A 22,713-nucleotide genomic window follows, 5' to 3' on the forward strand; every position below is an offset into this window, starting at 1 on the left:
CCCGTCTCAGTCCTCGTACATGCTGTTCCCTCGGGATTTTATTTTCTTTCTCCCTAACCTTCTCACCGTGCTTGCTACCAGTTGTTGAGTGCCCTCTGTGCTCCCATAACTTTTTTGCATTATCTTAAAAGTCTCAAAGATGCTATAATCTTCTTATATAAGCACGAACACCAAGCTCAGAGGAGGCCCAGGACTTGCTCAAGGTTGCAAAATCAGTAAAGCAACAGAGCCCAGCCTGGAATTCAAGCCTGCTGCCTCAGAGACTCCCATGGAACTCTGTCACCAAGTTACCACTTCTTCACGTGTCTGCCTAATCCTCCGAGCGCCCCAGAAACCTGACAGCCAATATTTTTGTGTTCTGACTTCTCTTTCAGAGATACTACGAATTCTGAAGGTATTATATTGCCCCAGTTCAACAGAATTCACAGCTTACACATGAGAAGAAGAGTGGGCCCACACTGCCATCAAGTCAGGGGTTGGCCTTGCAACATAAAACTGAACATGCAATGACTTCCATTTCTGCGCAATCCTATCCCGAGCTCTGATTACAACGTGACTCGCCCTGCAGAAGGCCACCACAACTGAATTTCACCTGCACTCTAACGTCTAAACTCGTGAATGACCCCCCCCCCGCCCCCCCCCCCCCCCCCCCCCGCTTTCCTGGCTCCTTTCATTCCTGGATGATGACAGGGAGGAGTGTGGGGAAGGAGGAGTAATTCAATACCTCACAGTCAATGCAACCAATGTGCAGTTTGTGTGCTGTTTGTGCAGTTGGTGATCTGAGGAGAAATGTGTTCTCCCACAGTGCAAAAACTGTATTAAAGCAATAAGAAAAATACAGAAAGATAAAAAGATAAGTAGATAAAGGAATATATTAAGAATCTCTCAAACAAAGCTTGTAAGTGTTGCTTTTTATTCACTGGGGGTTATCATTACTCACAGCCTAGAAATTCTTGTTTTAAACTGTATGTAAAGTGGGGACAACACAATAGAGTAGAATAAATAAAAGTTCCTCCCAGGAAGTATATCTTGCTCTCAGATCCTGTGAAGTTAATAAGCATTTTTGGAACCCAGAACTAACTGCTGGACTTCAAACAAAACAGAAACATTGTCATGGGTTGCTCAGAGCGATATGAGGTACACATGTAATGGCCCACTCTCCCCATCTGCCTCTCACCTCACTGGCGTTGTGCTGTTGAAAATGTCTTTTTGGGGTCAGAAATGACTGTGTTGCAGTAGATGAAAGAACACTGGCTTAGGAGTGTTCTGATCATCCCGATTCTGACCCTTTTGATCTGAGGGCCCCGAATGAGTCTCTCCTCTATAAAACATGGGCCCCATTGTTTCTGTGCAGAATGATGAGATGTGCCAGGGACGGAAACGTGTGTCTCACACTTAAAATAACCAGCAGGGAAAATGCCTTAGTTTTATTTTAAATTGGAATACATATACAACAGTTCCTATTAAAGATGATATAACCCGTTTCCTTTATTATTTTCTAAATAGGAGACAGTTTATTTCCAAGATTCATAACGTGGGTGGCAGGCACAAGAACAGAAGTGGAAGCAGTGTGTGTGTGAAAACTGGGAGCGCAGGAGTCAGACCAGCATGGGTGTGACTCTCATGCCAATGCTGGGGGATCCTGGGCAAAATACGCCTACCCCGTGAACACCCATTTCTTTAGCCTAACTCGGGGAACAAGAAGGCTAACCACACAGCGTTGGATGAGGATCAAGTGAACGAGTGCACAGAAGTTTCCTGACACGTAGCGGACTCCATGGAGGTGTGTTTCATGGATTGTGGGGTTTTGCAGTTTCCTGGAATAAGTTCAATACTTTTCTGACTTTACATCACAAGAATACACGTTGTTAGCTACTACAGAGGCCAAGGGGAAGACATTTGCTGGCAAGAGATGAGGTCAAAACAAGAGTTAACTTGATTTATATGTGAAATAGGAGACAGTCTTTCCTTTGGAGGGAAGCTTTTATTTCAGAGAGTGGTCTCAGGGCAGGAAGTTACCCAGCAACCCTACGGACCCTCCAGATGAACTGAAGCCCCAGAAAACCAAGACATGCCCACAGATTTACTGCTAATGGGGAGGGAGGACCGGATCTCAATCGTCGGGTAAAGGTTAAGCTTCACTGAGGTCACAGCAGCCACTCGACCTTCCTCACTGCTGGAAGGAAAGTTCACAGCCCCTGGTTCCCCCAAGATGATTGATTCACAAAAAACAACAAGTTTGGGCCCTGGCTGGTGTGGCTCAGTTGGGTGAACGTTGTCCCATGCACCAAAAGGTTGCCGGTCCCGTTCCCAGGCAGGGCACATGCCGGGCTCGCAGGCTCCCTGGTGCAGCGTGTGCAAGATGCAGCCAATCGATGTTTCACTCTCACATTGACATTTCTCTCTCTCTCCCTCTCTAAAAAATCAATTTAAAAAATCTTTAAAAAACAAAACAGAAGAACAAGTATGGGATGATTAAAAAGTTGAGTAGTCCATATTCATATCTGTATTTTACAAAAGATTTAAGGCAGCTCCTGGTAAATATAAAAAATAAATAGTTGAGGGAATCTGAACAAAAAGGGGAAAGTAATAAAATAAAAACCCAGGATAAGATTAATGGCAAGAAATGTATTCCATACACGGGGATTTTTATTATCCAGGTCTCCACAGTTACAAGGGAGGTTTCATAATCTTCATAATTCAAAAATACTCACGAGTGAGGAGACCAGCTTTACATAAGGCCTCACTCAAGCAGCCCTTGCAGTTTGGTACCAGCCCTGTCTCCTGTTATTGCATCAAAGTTTTTGTCAGAATCCCGGATGTGGGGTTGCAAATAACCAAAACAAAAAGCAAATACCATGCAAATCAACTGCATAGTTAACTTACCTATCTTTCAAAAGAGGCAGGATATAAAATAAAATGCAAATCAATTGTGTAGCTGACTTGCATACAAAGGATAAAACAGTAAGCCATCTTAAAATTATGTGAGAAAATTAAGATAAAAAGTCCATGTAATTCTTCATTCTGAGGGTTAGCACATGATTGCAATTGCCACTTACATTTTTTTTAAATAAAATTAAGGTTGAATAAACTTGTTTTCATAGTCGTTTGTTTTGTTTCTCAATGATGTGTAATCTAAAATCATATTTTGGTCCTTGTTTTAAAGTGGATTTCATTAGGCTGATTTTTTTTTTTCTAGGATAATTGTTTACAGATTGTAAGAGTGGAGTGGAGAGCAGTTTGGATCTCAGCTTCTTGGTGGCAAAAGCAAAAAGGAAACATGCTTAGTTAGAAAATAAATACCTGTGCTGTTTTCTTAAAAATATGTTTTTTATTTCTTTCAGGAAGAGAAAAGGAAAGGGAGAGAGAGAGAAACATGGGTGAGAGACAAACATGGATCAGCTGCCTCCTGATCCCCTACTGGGGATCAAGCTCATAATCCGGGCATGTGCCCTAACCTGGAATCCAACCAGTGACCTCCTGGTGCATGGGTTGATGCTCAACCACTGAGCCACAATGGCCCAGGCACCTGTGCTGTTTTTGATGTGCAATTGGGAGTACAGGAATGCAAAGGACCTACAGAATGCGTCAATATACACCATCCTATATAATAAAAGGGTAATATGCAAATTGATCGAGCAATGGAACGATCGGTTGCTATGACGTGCACTGACCACTAGGAGGCAGATGCTCAATGCAGGAGCTGCCCCCTGGTAGTCAGTGATCTCCCACAGGGGGAGCGCCGCTCAGCCACAAGCTGGGCTGATGGCTGACATGCGCAGCGGTGGTGGTGGGAGCCTCTCCCACCTCTGTGGCAGCTCTAAGTATGTCCGACTACAGCTTAGGCCCACACTGCTAAAGGGTGCAGGTCAGGCTGAGGGACCCCATCCCACCCCCACCACCACTGAGTGCATGAATGTCATGCACTGGGCCTCTAGTTTTATATAGAGGACTTGCAAATCCGTGGATTTTGGTATGCACGGGGGTCCTGAACCAATTGCTCGTGAGTACTGAAGGACAATTTATGTTTTGGGGGAGTTAAAAGTTATATGTGGATTTTCTACTGCATGGGGGTCAGCATCCCTAATGCCCACATTGTTCAAGGCTCAATTGTATTTGTTTCCCAAAGTTTTTTCTATGGTTTAGGTTTGTGATACTGGAAAAGTTTTGGCTCCCAACAAGCAGAACTATAATATGACAAGGGTGGCTATTCTCATTGCTAATGTCTAGAGGGACTCCCTTTGGTGTCTATGCAAAAGAACCTCAGTGGAGGCTGAGCTAGAAAGAAACTGGGTAAGAAAACTCACACAGGCTCCCCTCCTGTACAAGATAACAATTGTGTTCTATTAGTTCACTGTGAACTACCAACATTTCAATGCATGACATTCTGGAGGCCACAAATTTACCTGAGCAGTAACCTGCAAAAGGATTTCTGCACTCAAGGGTTCTGAACAATGATTTGTTTATTTTCATTCTATCAGAGCCATATGGTGGTTAAGCTTGGGAATGAAATTGTCTGGATTCAAATCCTGCCCCCACGCTTAGAAGATAAGTGACCTTCGATAAGTTATTTGACCTCTCTGTGCCTGTTTCCCTTTCTGTGAGATAAGGATAATAACCCCCTACATAGGATTATTGTGAGGATTAAGTTAATGCCTGCAAAGTGTTTAGAAAAATGCCATTTAGTAACTACTCAGTAAATGTTAGTTACGCTCAGTACCTTATATTCTCTTCCATAAATGAGGAATACTAATACCTCTTTTATATACCTTACAGGTTATTTCATAGATTAAGATTAGAGAAATTTTATGAAACACTTGGAGAAGCATAATATAGTACTCTATAGAGTGATTCTATGACAATCTGGAAGTCCGCTTGATAATTTTAACCATCCCAAGAGGAAGGCTTCTGATTAGAAGCCAGACATGGAGCTGCTGAAAGCTAGAAATGAAACAGTAGAAGCAGTCTCAGCATAAAAGCAAAGGGAGAAAAAATAGAGGGAAAGAGAAAAGAGCATGTCTGGTGTGCCTACTAGCTCTTAAAATCTGGACACTCATAATGTCATTTAATTCTCTCCCACACTAATGAGGCAGGTATTTTGTCTATCACAAAATAGACTCAGAAGATTACGTTGCTTGAAGTCATAAAATTATAAAGAACAGAACCAAAATCCAAATCCAAATCTGTCCAAAGCCAAAGCACATCACACATCCTGCCACCCAACTATAAAGCATCCCTTGACAAAAATAAAATCATTCACCGTGTTAGTTTAACCTAAACCACAGAGATGGCCAAAAGGATGAGCGTGACCATGGAAAGGTTACATGTGAACCAGTTTAGTGCTCTACTAGTGGGGAAACTCATTGAAAGGAGATCCCCAGGAGGCTGCTGGGACACTGCAGCCATCCCAAGTCGCAGCTCTACCACACTTGGCTGCATCCTCAAAGATGGCCCAGTGAGTAGATAATGGTGCCAGAGAAAGAATAAACATGTGTTACGTGAGTGAATAAATGCATGAAGAGAAAATACAGTAGGCCCCTCATTCTTAAGGACATTTGAAGTCCTTCACAAACACCCACATTCCAGAACAATCTCTGTAACCCACCCCAGCTCTGCTAACAGACTCCCACCTGCAATGCGCTTCCTTGCTGTAGTCATCTGCGAACTCTCAGGTCACTCCTCATTCCCTGAAGACTTTTACCCCCAGCTCAGGTCAGACCCCAGCATTATTCTTGCCAGCACACTTGATGCCCATAACCTTGCAGATAATCCTCCAGTTTTCGGGCTTCTGTTTCCCTTGACTCCCTCCTACAAGCCATCGCAGGGACTTGCTTCCATGGTCGGACCCTAGCTCTTGACATTACCAAAGTGCAAAGCTTCCATGCACCCAATTTCAAGCACCCCACTCTCTGACCACCATCTTATTTTTTGGTTTTCTCTAGTAACAGCTTTTTGGAGATACTAGAGGCCCAGTGCACAAAATTCGTGCACTGGGGGGGGGGGCAGTGTCCCTCAGCCCAGCCTGCACCCTTTCCAATCTGAGACCCCCTGTGGGATTGGGCCGGGCCTAAACTGGCAGTCAGACATCCCTCTCACAATCCGGGACCGCTGGCTCCCAACTGCTCACCTGCCTGATTGCCCCTAACCGCTTCTACCTGTCAGCCTGATCACCCGCTAACCACTCCCCTGCCAGCCCAATCGCCCCCAACTGCCCTCCCCTGCTGGCCATCTTCTGGCGGCCGTCTTGTGACGACTTGGGGGTGGCCATCTTATGTGAGGGCGTGACAGTCAATTTTCATATTACTATTTATTATATAGGATAATTCACATGCCATAGAACTCATCGTTTTAAAGTGTACAATTCAATGATTTTAATGAGTTCACAGAGTTGTATAACTGTTACCATAATTACCATTAGAATATTTTAGTCACCCCTCTCCTTCAAAACCATATATATTAGCCTTCACTGGATTGAATCCATCAGCAAAGCCTAAATTGTTACCTTCAAAATATGTTCATGATCTGCTTACCTCTCACCACCTACACTGCCACTGACCTGTTCTGACCTGCCACCATCTCCTGCCTGGATTTTCTCGTGGGATCCTAACTGGTGTCCCCACTTCTGCCCATGTGCCGCTTCTGCTCACTCCACACCCCTACCCCACATTGTATTTTCTTTCCTTCTTTCCTTCTTTTTCCAGCTTTATTGAGATATTGACGTGTAACATATGTCCATTTAAGGTGTATAATATGATGATTTTACTACACATCCCATAATGTATTTCAGCACAGCAGCCTTTTAAAACTAAAACTAAGTCAAACACATCACTCCTCAGCTTAGAACGATCAAATGGCTTCCCAACCTACTTAGAGTAAAAGCTCAAGTCCTCTTAATGACCTTCAAGACCCTACACAATCTCACAGTCGCCCCTTTGAGTCCCCTTGATCTTTTCTTCTGTCCCTCTCCCCGGGGTCACTCTGCTTCAGCCCCTGGCCTCTCTGAGACTCCCTGAACTGTCCAAGTGCACATCAGCATGGCCTTCACTTTTAGTGGTTTTGTCGTTGTTTGGGATACCTCTCTACCCACAGGTATCCATGTTTAGCAAAGGCTGTTTCAATTCAAAAAATTGCTGGGGCAGGATTGGGGAGGTTGGAATAAAAGAGAGAAGAGAAAAGAAAAACTATATATAAACCTTGAAGCTCTCTGAAGGCCAGGGTCTAGTTGCCTTATTATTTGGTACATCCTGTAGGATGGTTATGTATACATTTTACAAATGAGATAATCCAGACATGGAAAGATTAAGCCATGATCACTAATAAATCTCTAGTAAACAGTGGAGCTATGTGTCCAATAAAAAAAATGTAAGCTCAAAAATCTATCCTTGACCCATAGCATCACTGATTTCTAGCTTCCTAGTTAGTTGAGAGCAAGCTAGGAATGGATGCTTATTACAAAATTTAAATATTTATAAAAGTAATCAATTCAGCTTATTTTTATGTTATTCACCCTGACTCTACCCTAACTCTACCCTAAAAGGAAACTTCTGTGTGTTCAACGGAGGTTTAATGAGGTTCCAGAGATTCCTGGCAATTTTTCAACTAATCATCTGGGATCATTTTTGCATGATAAAAATTCCACCAAGTGGCCCACTGCACACAGATGCTTGTCAGCAAATTTACTCCTAAGTTGCTACTAAGGAGACATAAACAGAAGGTCCTGCCAGTGAAATAAATGAAAGAAAAACAAGTTATTAATTGCTTTACTCAGCAATACCATTTCCCCAAACTCCCTGATGGGTGGCCCAAATATTTAGAAACCCATGCGCCATAGACCTTTTAAAACAAGTTGTGCCCCTGGGCCTGGAGCAGATGCCTGAGAACGCACGGGGTGTCTGGCTCCCCTTTTTGGTGCTGCTGAAACCCACCCCCACATCCATTATCTTTCCATTATCAGCTTGGCATTGCTGCCCCAGCTCTGGTTTATTCTTCTCCCCTGACCTCTGACTTATGTATTTGCTTTTCCCTGTCTGGAATCCTTGCCCCAACTAACTTCAATCAGTCAAAAACTCTGTGCTGTAAGGAGGGAGATGGATGTGGGGGGGAAGCGATAACCGAGTGACTCATATGGAATTGTTTGCAGCCTGCCTCCCGGCCAACCTTTCCCCACTTATTTTATGGTGATGGGTTATTCATTAAATGACCCTGAACCAGCAGTGAGAGGTTGGTTTCTATTGAAAGTTGGCCTTATATAAATATTAAATCAGCTCAATAAAATAGCTATTTTAAAATATCCTACCAAGTCTGGTTTCTACTTCCTATAGTTGAAGTTTGGAAATGGAATGGTGGTCAGGATATTATTGTACAGCCCCCTAAGTCCTATTCATGGCCTCCCTTATAACTATAACTTCCAGTCAGGAATGTTTCCCAGTTGCTAAGTAGTCTAAAGTTAACCAACATAATCTGAATAACAATCCTGGGAGGTCAATTAGTATTATGCATATTTTACAAACGAGGAATGTGAGAAAACTTGGCCCAAAGTCCAATATAAAATACTAGTGGCCCAGTGCATGAAATTCATGCAGGGAGTGGTGGTGGTGGTGGTGGTGGTGGTGTCCCTCAGCCCGGCCTGCACCCTCTCCACTCTTCCCCTAACCACTCTGCCTGCCAGCCTGCTCGCCCCCAACTTTCCCCCTGCTGGCCTGCTCTCCCCCACCTCCCCTCCCCACTGGCCTGCTCACTCCAAATTGCCCCCCCTCTGTCCTGATCACCTCCAACTGACCCCCACTGATGGCCTGCTCGCTCCCAACTGGCCCCCCTGCTGGTCTGCTTACCCCCAACGGCCCCGCTCCCCATCAGCCTGATCACCCACAACTTCTGTCCCATCCTGGCCTGATCACCCACAACTGCCCTGCCCTCTTGGCCTCTAACCAGCTCTACCTCAGCCCCAGCACCATGGCTTTGTCCAGAAGAACGTCTGGAAGGTCTCCCAGCCTAATTAGCATATTACCCTTTTATTAGTATAGATGGGGAGGAATTGGAATTGAGGCTCAGTTTAAGCACAAAGTCCATAGGCAACACATTTACCAGTGGCTAGCAACATCCAATGGAAATGTTCATTTCACTGGTTTATAAATAAACCAATGTACTGAGCACCTGCTCTGTGCTGGGCTCAGAAGATACAAGAACATTTGTTTTTCACCCCTTGCCATCTAGTTGGAATTGCAAGGCCTATAACGAAGTAAGATAACTAGCAATGCAAGGTAACATATTTAAGTGTCGAACATGAATTAGAAACAGGAAATGCCGTTGTGTTCAGACCAGAGTAAGCACTGGTTCCCCACCCCTGGTGTAAAGTATAACCTATACCTCCCTCACTACTCAAGCAACAATTATCATGATAATAGCTAATAGTTTGTAGGGCTTGTCATGAGCTAGGCACTGTATTAAATGCTTTATATCTATTAAGTCATTTAATCTTCACATAACACTATGATGTAGCTACTGTTATTATTCACATCTGACCAATAAGGACATTGAGACAGAATGAGGTTACAAGAACAAACTCACAAACAAATAAAACCCCACTTGTTTCCAGTCATATAGCTAATAAATATTAGAGACAGGATCTGATTCACACAGTTTCCAGAGCCTGAACAGTGTCTGAACATTATATTAGACAGAAATTGCTCTAAGTATTGAAAACAGAGGAAATGTAACACAGGGAATTAGTCATGTAGGTAGTGGATGAACTCCCAAGCCACGGCAAAAAGCCACTGACACTCCCACACCCAGAGGTCTGTCTGGTGTGGCCATGGCAGGCAGGATCTGGTGTTGTGGGGAAGACACAACCACTGTCAGAGACAGTCTCTGAGATGAATAAGTAAGAGAAATACCTTGGCTTTGTCTTCCTCCCACCCTCCATCCATCTCACATTGGCCAACCCCACCAGAAGCCAGTTGACTAGGGAGACTGAGAAGGTTAGCCTACAGGGGTAGCCTCCTTGAGAAGCCAGAACTGGCCTCCAGGCCATGAAGACCCAGGACAACAAGCAGCACCCATCAGAGATTGTGCTCCTCTTGTGACCACTATGAGAAATTGCAGACTAATGATGCTGACACCCCCCCCCCCCCGCAGTACCAGACAACAGTGACAAGTGCTGTCCTTTGGTGTCCCATCAAGGTCTAGGCTCCATGAGGATACCACTCGTCTGCTAACTTACTATTCTCCAAATAAGTCTAAGTTAATCGGATTGGGTCACAACATTTTTTATGTCTCAATTGACAATGACAACAATAAACACTTTTTGAGCCTCTGCTTTGCATCAGACATTGTGCTAGGTCCTGGGGATACAGAGCTCAAAAAGGAAGAGGCCCTGGATGTCAAGGAATTCTCCATCAACAGGAAACTAAACAAACTAAACAAACAATTTCTCTGCCTTGTTGTAAGTGACCACAGTAATCACATATGGTTGAACTTGGGAGCTCCAATGCGGGTAACACCCACCCCAATAGCCTGGAAATTCAGGAAATAAGATTGTTTTATGAGAGTTTAATCTGTAAAATCAATCACAATGGATCACAGTCGAGACAAGCAAAGACAAATAAAGGAGATAGAATAACCTCTGAGGCTCCACCTCGCTCTGAAGTCCTGGGACTCTGTGCTCTACACACACACACACCAGAGGCCACCTTCCAGTGCACCTGTTGCAACCACACATTGGGGCACATCTTTCTATGCATAATCTCATTTATTGGACCTCTGGGTCTCTGAATTTCACTCATGGATACTTTATAAGTAACTAGAGGCCTGGTGCACGCATTCATGCACTGGTGGGGTCCCTTGGCCTGGCCTGCAGAGATTGGGCCGAAATCGGCAGTCTGACGTCCCCTGAGGGGTCCCAGATTGCAAGAGGGTGCAGGCCAAGCTGAGGGACCCCACCAGTACACAAACCTGTGCCCTGGGCCTCTAGTATATAGATAATTTTGCAGGTGGAAAATTATACAAGAAGTTATTTGTTCTACCTAGGGTCATAGAGCTAAATAGCTGCAAAGAAGGCATGTAAACCCAGTCTCCAGATTCCCATCTGTGCTCTAAGACACTACCCCAGACATAGGACTTTGTTCTGCAGTTACAAAAATAAAACTTGGCTGAAGCAAGACTCCCTTAATTTCCACTTAGTTGACAGCCTCCCAGATTGTGTGTGAACTCTTCTTAAAAAATATTAAGTGGCTAGGGGACATCTGTAATACTTTCAACAATAAAGGTTCTTTAAAAATTAAGTGAATGTAATATGTGGTTATTTTTCACACTCAATCAACTGATGGGGTCAAGAAGAGAGGGTGGTGGCTTTATGTTTATCACTGTTTTTTAAATACAAAACCTTTGCAGGGTGCATTGCTTGTAAACATTCTGCACCAGTTGTGAGCTCATTCTTGGCTTTTCCACAACAGTGTTCTCGAAGATGATGCCCAGAGACTCTTCACCTCTGTCTTCTGCCCACACTCATCTACCCCCTGAGAGACTAATGGGAACAACCTGGAAACAGGCTTTAGCGTGATGAGAACAGTGGCTTCCGACTCCAGTGACACCTGCCTTTGGGTTTCTCTGGGAAATCACTAAGCCTCCCGTAGGTATTGTAAGTGTCCATTTCAATTTATGATTTAACTATGATTCTGCTTTTTATAGACACTATTGCCACCTCTCTGACCCTAATATATATGTCCCTACAGTAAAGTTACATGGAGGAAAGGCTGGGTTTTAAACCAGAAGTAATTGAATTTATCTTGAATTTGAAAGATTGAGTTTTCTATTACCAACTAGAAATTGGGGGTCATGAATTAATTTAATTCAATTATAGGGAAATAAAATTACCTTTTAGCTCACTTGACATTTATGCCATAGAAAAAATTCACTCCCTCAACACATTTTAGAGTAAATTCACTGTTACTATTTCAATTTTATCTCAAATTTCAGAATGAGAGGCTTATAGTGAAGTAAATGATGACAAGGTGTCCATAAGTAAAATGAAACAAAAAGATAGCTCATCAAGACCTGCTTTCTGAGGAAAAATACATCTTGGCCCTGACTCTTTCTGTGTATTGGAAATGGCCTGCAGCAGCTCTCGAGTTGGAGGGCATTATTTTTTCCCCGTGGGACGGGAGATGGAAGTGTCCACACTTTTCAGCTACTGACTGTAAAAGAAGGCAGCCCCCACCGAACAAGCTGGCAGAGGGAACCTGGGTTGGCTCCAATGGCCAGCATCACTGGCCTCCCTGGAAAGGCACTGTTTGTTTGTTGGCCTTGCTCAGGGCTTTCAGGATTTTCTTTGCAAAGGAGTGGGAGGTAATTATCTTCTAGACATTTTCCAAGTGCTGGTGAAATGGGATGGCTGCCCAGGGCTGTACGGACAGAGCACACTGCCACTGGGTTATTGCTTATTAAGTGCTGTATGGAGAGATCTGCGTTTAATCCCTAAACCAGCCCCAGGAGGAAAACACAGTTATAGCTGAGAGATGCAGAAGCTCAGATTATGATGATCTTTCAAATCTTTTTCCCATCATAGCACCTCCTTGAGGACTGAGAGGACCGATCTCTCGGCACACGTGTGTGTACACCATTCACAGCACCCTGGAGGGAAAGCTCGAGTATGGACAGGGTTAAGTATCTTGCTGGGGTTAAGAGAGTGACTGAACTGAGATTTTAACCCCAAACTGTGATTTACAAAAACTGTGTCCTTAGCCACTACTTTTTACTGTAGTGTGCAAATTATTTGCATGGTGTTGTGAAATTCTCACAAACTTCTCCACGGGATGAATTATATCTGTCTTTATTTGAAGAGTGAATATAACTGAGTCTCTCCATGAGGCTGGTGTTGGGACATAGGCCAAACCCACACTTCACTGGGTGTTCAGAGCTTAAGGCCACCTTTTGACTAATGTTTTAATGGAAATCCTGCCATCTCATTGGCTACATTGTAAAAAGATTCTACTCTATGCATGTTCTGAGTAGGAGGGTGTTGGAGTCATGGCAAAACCAAGCAAACAGCACAACCATTATTAGACAGTTGACCTTTGAACAACATGGGGATTAGGGTCACCACTTCCACACAGTACAACTTACGACTCCTCCAAAACGTAACTGCAGTCTTCTCTCAGTGTCCACAGGAGACTGGATCCAGGACCCCCCGCGGATACCCAAATCCACAGATGCCCAAGTCCCTTACATAAAATGGCAAAGAACAAGGCATCCTCGGACTTCCAACCACAAATTGAAAATGGTACTAGAAAACTGGAAGTCACTCAGGGTCACTCAGGGTATCCCAGGGCAATTTGGAAAAGCAAGTATATTCCTTGGCAGTTTCTCCTTTCTATGCACCTGAGTCTACTGAGAGGTTGGTTAGGAGGATATTCCTCTAAAGACCAGCGAGTCAGTGGCCAGCTTCCCATGTGACCATCCCTGACTGCAGAATGCAGATGCAGAAGGTGAGAAGGGCTTTCCATATGAGTGTCATTTGTTAATCTGGTCCTCTCTGCTCCATGCTCTGCTTATCTGAAGCTTGTATGGGTGTGAGGGTTAAAGATCTCATGTTCTATGTCACTATACCTGAAGACAAAATCTTCCTCTGGTTATTAAAAAAAAAAAAAAAAAAAGAGTGGGAGGAGGAGAAGAATCTTAAACTGGCTAAGAACTTACTCAAGAGGGACTGGGCTCCCGAGACTGCAGTCGCATCCTGACACAGCTCTTGTCCTGTGCGCTAGAGTCTTCAGAGAGAACCCGCTGGTCTTGATTCACCAGCGAGGGTGATCAGTAGTGCCCAGATCAGGAACATGTCCTAGCTGGCTCCTAGATGGAGAGGGTTGGCAGCCATCTTCCCTCATTCCCACCGGGGAGTTGGGACATGCGGTGGTATAGCATAAGCCCTTTTCTCTGTCCCTCTAGGGCAGTGGTTCTCAACCTCCCTAATGCCGTGACCCTTTAATACAGTTCCTCATGTTGTGGTGACCCCAATTTCACTGTTACAAATTGAACATAATTAAAGCATAGTGATTAATCACAAAAGCAATATGTAATTATATATGTGTTTTCCGATGGTCTTAGGCGACCCCTGTGAAAGGGTCGTTCGACCCCCAGAGGGGTTGCGACCCACAGGTTGAGAACCGCTGCTCTAGGGGCTACAGCACAGCTCTGGGGAAGGAAAAGCTCCCCGAGCAGATTGTCATGGTGAAAGCCAAATCCTTCAACACATTTTAGTGTAAATTCACTGTTACTACTTCAATTTCATCTCAAATTTCAGAAGGAGAGGCTTGACGCCCTCTTAAAGGGGTTTTCATCCTCAAAGCAGGAACCTGAAGTCACTTAGCAGTGGGCACTGTGGTTGGCGCCCCAGTGCCTACTCCACCCTTCCTTCGCGGCGCACATGAGCCTGCATCTCCAGGTGAGCCCACCTCTGCTGCCGCAGGGATGGCTCAGGAAAATCAAGCCCCGGCCAATCTGGCACGTGACCTTTCCGGGACCAGAGGGGTGGGTCATGGGCCAGCCAGCACTGAGGACAGGCCTCGCTCTGGAGATGAACACTGAACCCTGGAGCCTTAGCTTGAAACTGACATGGTAGAGTAGAGACATCTTTCAAGTTACCAAACCAAATGGACGCTGAGACCACTGCCTCTGAACGTCCCAGTGCTGAGTTCATCAGCCTCTTCCACTGTGTCACATGCAACCAAATCACCCTGAAATGTTTCGGTTGAAGAAGGGGACGTTCTCAGCCCTAAAGCTCACTGTACGAGCAAGGTAGGCCCCCCAGCAGTTACCTCGTACTTTAGTACCTTTTCCCTAGAAGATTACTCAAAGAAATAAAAATGTATTCCGTGAAGCGAAAACCCAGAGTATCCTTATGTCCCACAGTTCATACTTATCTTCCCCCCAGCCTGTGATGCCATGCTTCTGGAGCAGCGGCTCTCAACCTGTGGGTCGAGACCCCTTTCGTGGTCGAACGACCCTTTCACAGGTGTCGCCTAAGACCATCCTGCATATCAGATATTTACATTATGATTCATAACAGTAGCAACATTACAGTTATGAAGTAGCAACGAAAATAATTTTATGGTTGGGTCACAACATGAGGAACTGTATTTAAAGGGCCAGAAGGCTGAGAACCACTGTGAATCTGGAGACTTCTGCACAAAGGATCTACATTACTTTTCTTTTCCTCCTCCCCTCCCCCTCCCTGTTTTTTTCTTCCTTAAAGAGAGAAGAAGAGGACAAGGAGGAGGAGAAGGAGAAAGAGAGAGAACGCAGGCAGGCAGGCATCCGCAAGGGCTCCCTGCTTCTGATCAGGTGGATGAAACATTCCTTACTAGCTCTTATATAAAACTAAGAATGTGTGGTCCCATTGTTCAGGGCTATTGGGTGACTCCAAGAGAACAATCCATTCCATAAATTCCACTGACAACTCAGGTGATGCAAGCGGTGGAACACAATGCGCATGGATTGTTTTATCTGTCAGAGAGCAAGGCTGGAAGGCTGTAGGATTATTATATGTCACTCACCCGGTTTCTCTCACATACCACTCCCCGGCTCGTACAGTAACTCCAGGTCAGCATGTAGAACAAGCCATCAGACAGGACAATCGTCAAAGTACAAACATTGACTTTACAAGGTTCCAGTTAAAAATAACCTGCCAGGGACTCCGAGTGTGCCAGGGAAGGCATTGTGCTGCATGGTGCAGGGGTGGGGAACGTCTGGCCTGAGAGCCATATGCGGCCCTTGAAATCATTTGGTCTGGCCCTGCCAAGGTATTAGGGGTGAGTTAATTAAACATTGGACCAAATATAGCAGGCTAATTTTAAGTTGATAATGTTTTATGGCCTGCAAATGATGTTATAAATATCCAAACAGCCCTTGGCAGAAAAATGATTCCCCACCCCTGATGTAACGTATAACCTCTCCCGGAGGCCTTCGCACCCTGTCCTTAAGATGTCGGATTTTCAGGCTCCTGCCCTGTTTGTCCAATTCTCCCTGGCCTCCTTTGCTGGGCCTTCTCCTTTGCTCTGCTTTTCAGGATTTTATACCCAGCCTTCTACTTGTAACTACATTCTTCTCGCTACACTCTAACTGGGAAATCTAAAATTCGATGATTTCACTCAATACCAACATATGTAAGAATCACCAAATCAGGTCTCCTTCCTGGGCCCCAGACATCTCACTGAGGCCCTCACCTGGCCCTTCAGGTTCGGCACTTCCAAACTGAGCACAGCCTCTCTCCCCCTCCCGCAGCCATCGTCTGCAGCCCCGTCTGCTCTCTGCTCTTCCTCCTGCATTCCTGCAGGGCAGGCTGCACCAACCCCCCAGGCACCCACCCCACCCTGTCCTCCCCTCTTCCACACCTGCCCATCCAAGCCCTTCCGTTTGGGCTCCTCCGCAGTTCTCACACACCCTCCTCCCCTCCTCTGAGGCCCCTTCTTTCTTATCTGGCTCGTCCCGCCAGTCTCCCAACTGACTGTCCCCAAGCTTCTCTATATTTCTAGTCCCCAAAGCAAAATTCGCTCAGGCTGTACCTTGGCTCCTGGCCTGGCCTTCATGGCCAAAGCCAATTCTCTCGATGCAGCGATCTCGATGACATGGTTCCTGCCTCTCTCCAGGTTCCACTCCCACCATTTTGACACGCATGCCCTTTGCCCCAACCATTCCGGCCAGCTGGCAGCTCCCCAGGTGCACTCTCAGACCCGCAGCTGGTTCCTAACTGTCCTTCAAACCTCTGCTCAGCTGCACGTCCCTTCTCCAAACCCTCCCTAACCTGCCCACCGGAGTCAGCACTGTTGTCTCTGTTCCTGACCCCTGTGCTCTGAGACCTCCATGATGCATGTCCCTCCACTGTGTCCTTCATGACATGGAGACAGCCTTATGGGCAAGGACAATGGCCCGCACCCCCTTTTTTACGGAGCATTTTTCCCCCAAAATTTTATTTTACTTGGAAATATTTCAAACCTTTAGAAAACTTGAAAGCATGGTAAAATAAACACACACTTTCCACCCAAATTCACCCTTTGTCAACATTTTGCCACATTATGAACTCTTCTCTCCCCTCCCCCTCCCTCCGTCCCTCTGTAAAAGCCTTAGATACTGCACCGGCTGAATAGTGTCCCGGGAATTGACGTCTACCCAGTACCTGTGAATATGAACTTATTGGAAATAGGGTCTTTGCGGAGATAATCAAGATGAGGCCGTGCTCGATTAGGATGGGCCCTAATCCAATAACTGGCGTCCTTATAGGAAGAGGGATAAAGACACAGAGGGAAGACCATCGTGTGAAGACAGAGGAAAAGATTGGAGCAGTGTGGCTGCAAATTAAGGGATGCAGAGGCTTGCTGGCCACCACCAGAAGCTGGAAGAGACAGGAGGGATCCTTCCCTGAGGCTTCCCCGCCACTACCCTGCTCTCACACTTCCTGCATCCAAAATGGTAAGAAAATACATTTTTATTGTTTTAAGCCACCCAGTTTGTGGTAGTTTGCTACAGCACTCTAGGAAACTAATAAAATAATCACACACACACACACACACATACAGAATAGATATTAACATATCTATCAATATACAGTGTAACCCAAAAAATGTATGCACACTTTAACAGCTGGTAGCTCAATTTTGAAAATGAAATGTATTTTAATAAACACTGCCTTTATAATTATTCAAAGTGTGTGTATACATTTTTGGGGGACACCGTATAGGTAAAAAAATTTTTACTGAAGCATTTGAAAGTAAATCTTAGGCATCATGACATTTATTTCTTAATTTTTTAGTATGTATCTCCCAGAAATAAAGATATTTTCTTATGTAATTATAATATCATGATCATACTCCAAAAATGTAACATTAAATATAATTTAAAGTCTATATGACATGACATGTGATATAATATATGACAATATAATATAGAGTAGATAGTCAAACTTCCCACTGATCCAAACAATGACATTTATAGCTTAAAAAAAAAAATCCAGGATCCCATCATGGTGCATTCATTGTATTTAATTATCATGTTTTTCTAATCTTCTTCTCCATTCTTTTATTAACCTTGACATTTTTAGAGTCCAGGCCAGTTTTGTATATTGCCGCTAAATTTGGATTTGTCTAACTGATTCCTCGTGATTAAATTCCTGTAAAACTAGTTTGGCACGGAACTACAAGGGTGACATTATGTGCTCCTTAGTGCATCATATCAGGAGGCACATTATAACATTTGATTTGATTATCAATACACATTGATAATGGTAAGTTTGATCACATGGTTAAGATGGAGGATTGTGTCTTACTGTTCCCGATACTTATCAATAGGCCTGTGAACCCTTAATTGTTCATTGAATGAATGAGAGCTTATGAAGAACTAAAACTAAAACATTTGAAAATTTGGCAATATGTGCAACTTCTTATTTTTTTTCTATTTATGTCATACATTTATTTCGAAATATGTTACAAATTCTAAAATGTAGTGCTAATATTTCACTAAGACACTCATCTTTACAAGTGATTCCAAACAAAAATATATTCCTTTACATTTAACCTAATTTTCTAATTTTTGGCATTCTTCATTTCTTTGTGTAGATTAAATTTTCTGTTTGGGAATACAGTTCTTCTAACTGAATACTTTTTTTTTTTTTTTTTAGTTAAGGTATTACAAATGTGTCCTCATCCCCCCCATTAACCCCCAACCTCCCCCCCACACACACAAACTCATGCTCCCATCCCCCTGTTGTCCATGTCCATTGGTTTGGCTTATATACATGTATACAAGTCCTTCGGTTGATCTCTTCCCCTTACCCCCGCCCTCCCCTACTTTCCTTCTGGGGATTGATAGCCTGATTGCTGTTTCTCAGTCTTTGGGTCTGTCCCTTTTCAGCAGTCTATGTTGTTCTCTATAATCCACAAATGAGTGAGATCATGTGGTATTTATCTTTCTCTGACTGGCTTATTTCACTTAGCATAATGCTCTCCAGTTCCATCCATTCTGTTGCAAAAGGCAAGAGTTCCTTTTTTTTTTTTTTTACCGCAGCATAGTATTCCATTGTGTATATGTACCACAGTTTTCTAATCCATTCATCTGCTGATGGGCACTTAGGCTGTTTCCAAATCTTAGCTATGGTGAATTGTGCTGCTATGAACATAGGGGTGCATATATCCTTTCTGATTGGCGTTGCAACTTCTTATTAATTGTGGACATCACTGGGCACAGTGACTGTGCCCTCCCTTCTACGATATTAATGTTCTGCACTAAAATGTGGAATCTATTGTGCAAACAGAGTGCTACTGGCTTACCCAGAATTCAGCTGTGAGCTTAGAAGCTTTGGAACATAGCTATCAGGATAGCTGTATGTAACACTCAAAAATCAAGCAAATTCTGTCTTACTGACGTGAATGGCATTCCTTTCTTCCACGATATTGAATTTAGGCTCCAGCGATTTAGGCCAGTTTTCAGAGTTAGCTAATCTATATATGTAAAAGGCTAATATGCAAAGTGTCCCCTCGGGAGTTTAACTGGGAGACCAGAAGTTCGATCGCTCGCTATGACGTGTGCTGACCACCAGGGGGCAGTGCAGTGCAGAACCTGCAGCCGACAGCCAGGGAAGGGAACAGAAATTTACTTAGTAGAAAAATGCAGTCCACAGACTGCACCTGTAGCACTGGGTCCACTTCTGGATGTCACTCTAACAGAGAGGGGACAACCTGGAGCTCATCAGAGGGGTGTCATCTAGGAATGGTGTTAAGAGGGAAGTCTTAGGAGCCAAACCACCTGGTTCCAAGTTAGGCTATGTAGAACTTTGGGCACATTACTTAACCTCTCTGTGCCTCAGTTTCCTATAAAATGGGTTGGTATGAATTTATATATATGTGTATATATATATATATATATATAATTTGCTTAAAAACACATACTAGTACTATGTAATCAATAAATATTGATTATTCTTACTAGTGTCACCATCACTTTCATCATGAGGAACCCAGGACTCTTTGGTCAGCAGGCCAACGCTCTATCCATGGAGCCAAACTGACTAGGGCGAGGGAGGGAGGCTTTGAAATAAAACCCTGTGCCTTAATGAGAACTCACTCTGCCTTTATCTCTGTCTTTCTAAGTCATGAACATTTCTTGAGCGCCTGTAGGTGCCAGATGCTGATGTGAGATGGAGGGGACTACAAATGAATACATGTAGTCCCTGACTTGAGGTTTGAGCCTCCTCAAAATACCTCTAAGAGGTTCATTGTTTTTTTTGTTGTTTTTGTTTGTTTGTTTTGTTTTTTTACCTATTTATCCGAAATTGATAATTTGGTACTTGATATTATTCTTAAGAATCTAGTTCTTGCCCTAACCGGTTTGGCTCAGCGGATAGAGCTTCGGTCTGCGGACTGAAAGGTCCCAGGTTCGATTCTGGCCAAGGGCATGTACCTTGGTTGCAGGCACATCCCCAGTAGGAGGTGTGCAGGAGGCGGCTGAACGATGTTTCTAACTCTCTATCCCTCTCCCTTCCTCTCTGTAAAAAATCAATAAAATATATTTTTAAAAAAAGAATCTAGTTCTTACTTTTCACTAGGAAGATATATAAAACACATACAAAATCAAAATAATCATCTTGTAATTTCTGAAAAGTATCTGCGTAGACATTTCCTTATAACTTAAATAAATCTCTCATTTTAAAAGCTGTCCTTCTGGATTTTAAAAAATTAACTGGATTAAGGAAAATGACCATAAACGATTTATAGCATTTACTTTGAAGGAAAAGGAGTTCCTGTCCCACTCCCGCACCATTGTTCTGTTGTAGCCGCAATGTCCCGGCGAGGCAGCTAGTAGATCATTCAACCCAGGTCTTTTTACAGCTGGTGCACCTAGGAGACCATGGTTCAATGAGTGGTCCGCCAAGGTCATCTGGTGACAACTTCTTGGCCAGGCCCTCCTCTGCAGACACCTGGTCTTTTCCTCTCTCCATTAGCATACATAGGCCCTCACGGATCTGGGATTTAGCAGAACAGATCCCATAATGTTTAAGAAATTGCCAAGATAACCCCAGCCACTAACTGAAACCTATGGAACCCTCCCCCCGCCAAAAAAAATCCTAAGAATTCTCTGGTAAATCAGCAACTCAAACAAGAGGAATTCCTTAAATATCATTTGCATGGACAAGAATCCTAAATCTTATCTCTCTACCTAGCACATCATCTGAAAAAAAATGACAAGTTAGCTAGACTAATGAGAAGTTACCCAGGCAGAGCTTGCACTAGCAGAGCTGAGAGCAGTCCACCGGGCCTGCAGAGTTAGGCCTGTTGTGTACGTGGGATGTAGCTGTGATGCTGGGGATGGGAGGGAAGGGAGTGGGCCTCTCTGGACATCCTGTCTGTAATAGTCCAGTAATTTGCCTACACTCATTCAGTGCCCACTTTGAGTACACTGGGGTGACTCGTCAGTTCCTGGACAACAAAAGGTGTGGTCCAGGATGGACAAATACACAGACTCTCTCCCACCTGTGCCCATGGCAGGCATTTTCCATGTGTCAAAGTTCAGATTCCTTTTACAACAGAACAGACCAGGCAGTTGTCACTTAGAAGAAACCTTATTGCTCCCCTTGGAATGGTCCTTTGGGCACTAAGTATTTAAACCATTTGTAAGATTGTGGGTAAGAAAGCCAACAAGCCTGTAGTGCAGCACCAAGGAACCTATTGGAAGAGTTTTGATGATAATGAAATTAACAGACATTTCACAGGATAGAAAAGGATTTTCTCAAGTGAGAACATAAAAAAAAAAAAATCCATCATTGAATAGTCAGCATGATGATAGTTTGGCTGGAAACAAAACTCCCTGTGTTGACTAGCTCAGAGGAGATTCTCAAGCTACCTATACAATTTTTTTTCACAGCTTTCTCTTGTGTTCATGGGACTGGGACTGGACCTAGAGGTAGCAGCTGTAATTCATTAAAGAACCCAGGACCAGTGGTTGAGCATTGACCTATGAAACAGGAGGCGACACTTTCATTCCTAGTTAGGGCATATGCCTGAGTTGTGGGTTGATATAGGAGGCAGTCAACCAATGATTCTCTCTCATCATTAATGTTACTCTTTCTCCCTCTCCCTTCCTCTTTGAAATCAATAAAAATATATTTTTAAAAAAAAGTAGTTGGTCCGACGGTTGTGGGTTATTGTTAAGCTGATTAACATTGTTAAGCTGATTAAAAAAAGAAGAAGAAGAAAAAAAGAACCCAGGACCAGAAACTTAGGGAACCAGAACTGGAGACCGAACTCAAGTGCGCTATTGACTAGACCAGGGGTCCTCAAACTTTTTAAACAGGGGGCCAGTTCACTGTCCCTCAGACCATTGGAGGGCCGAACTATAGTTTAAAAAAAAAACTATGAACAAATTCCTATGCACACTGCACATATCTTATTTTGAAGTAAAAAAACAAAACGGGAACAAATACAATATTTGTATTTGCATGTGGCCCGCGGTCCGTAGTTTGAGGACCCTTGGACTAGACTTTCCCCCAGGACTGGCACTGGGAACATATATTGGGAACATACATATATATGTGATGTGCTTATTGCAAAATATCTATTAGCTGATAGTTTTGGTTTCCTTTTTTTAAAAATCATACTCCTTTTCCCCAGGGGTATCTCCAGGTTTCCAGGTTGGGCTCAGGTAATGCAGAGTCTGATGGCCTTGCAAGGGAACCCC

General features: G+C 43.9%; 1 protein-coding gene and 1 pseudogene across 2 annotated transcripts in view; one reads left to right on the forward strand and one right to left on the reverse strand.

Annotated features, from left to right (window-relative positions):
• The window catches only part of SHROOM3 (shroom family member 3), a 283,531-nt gene that overhangs the window by 197,038 nt on the left and 63,780 nt on the right, over positions 1 to 22,713 (reverse strand). The window lies entirely within an intron of this gene.
• LOC132224690 (small nucleolar RNA SNORA3/SNORA45 family) lies at positions 13,710 to 13,830 on the forward strand (annotated as a pseudogene).

Source organism: Myotis daubentonii, chromosome 1, assembly GCF_963259705.1.
Source record: "Myotis daubentonii chromosome 1, mMyoDau2.1, whole genome shotgun sequence".
NCBI lineage: Eukaryota > Metazoa > Chordata > Mammalia > Chiroptera > Vespertilionidae > Myotis > Myotis daubentonii.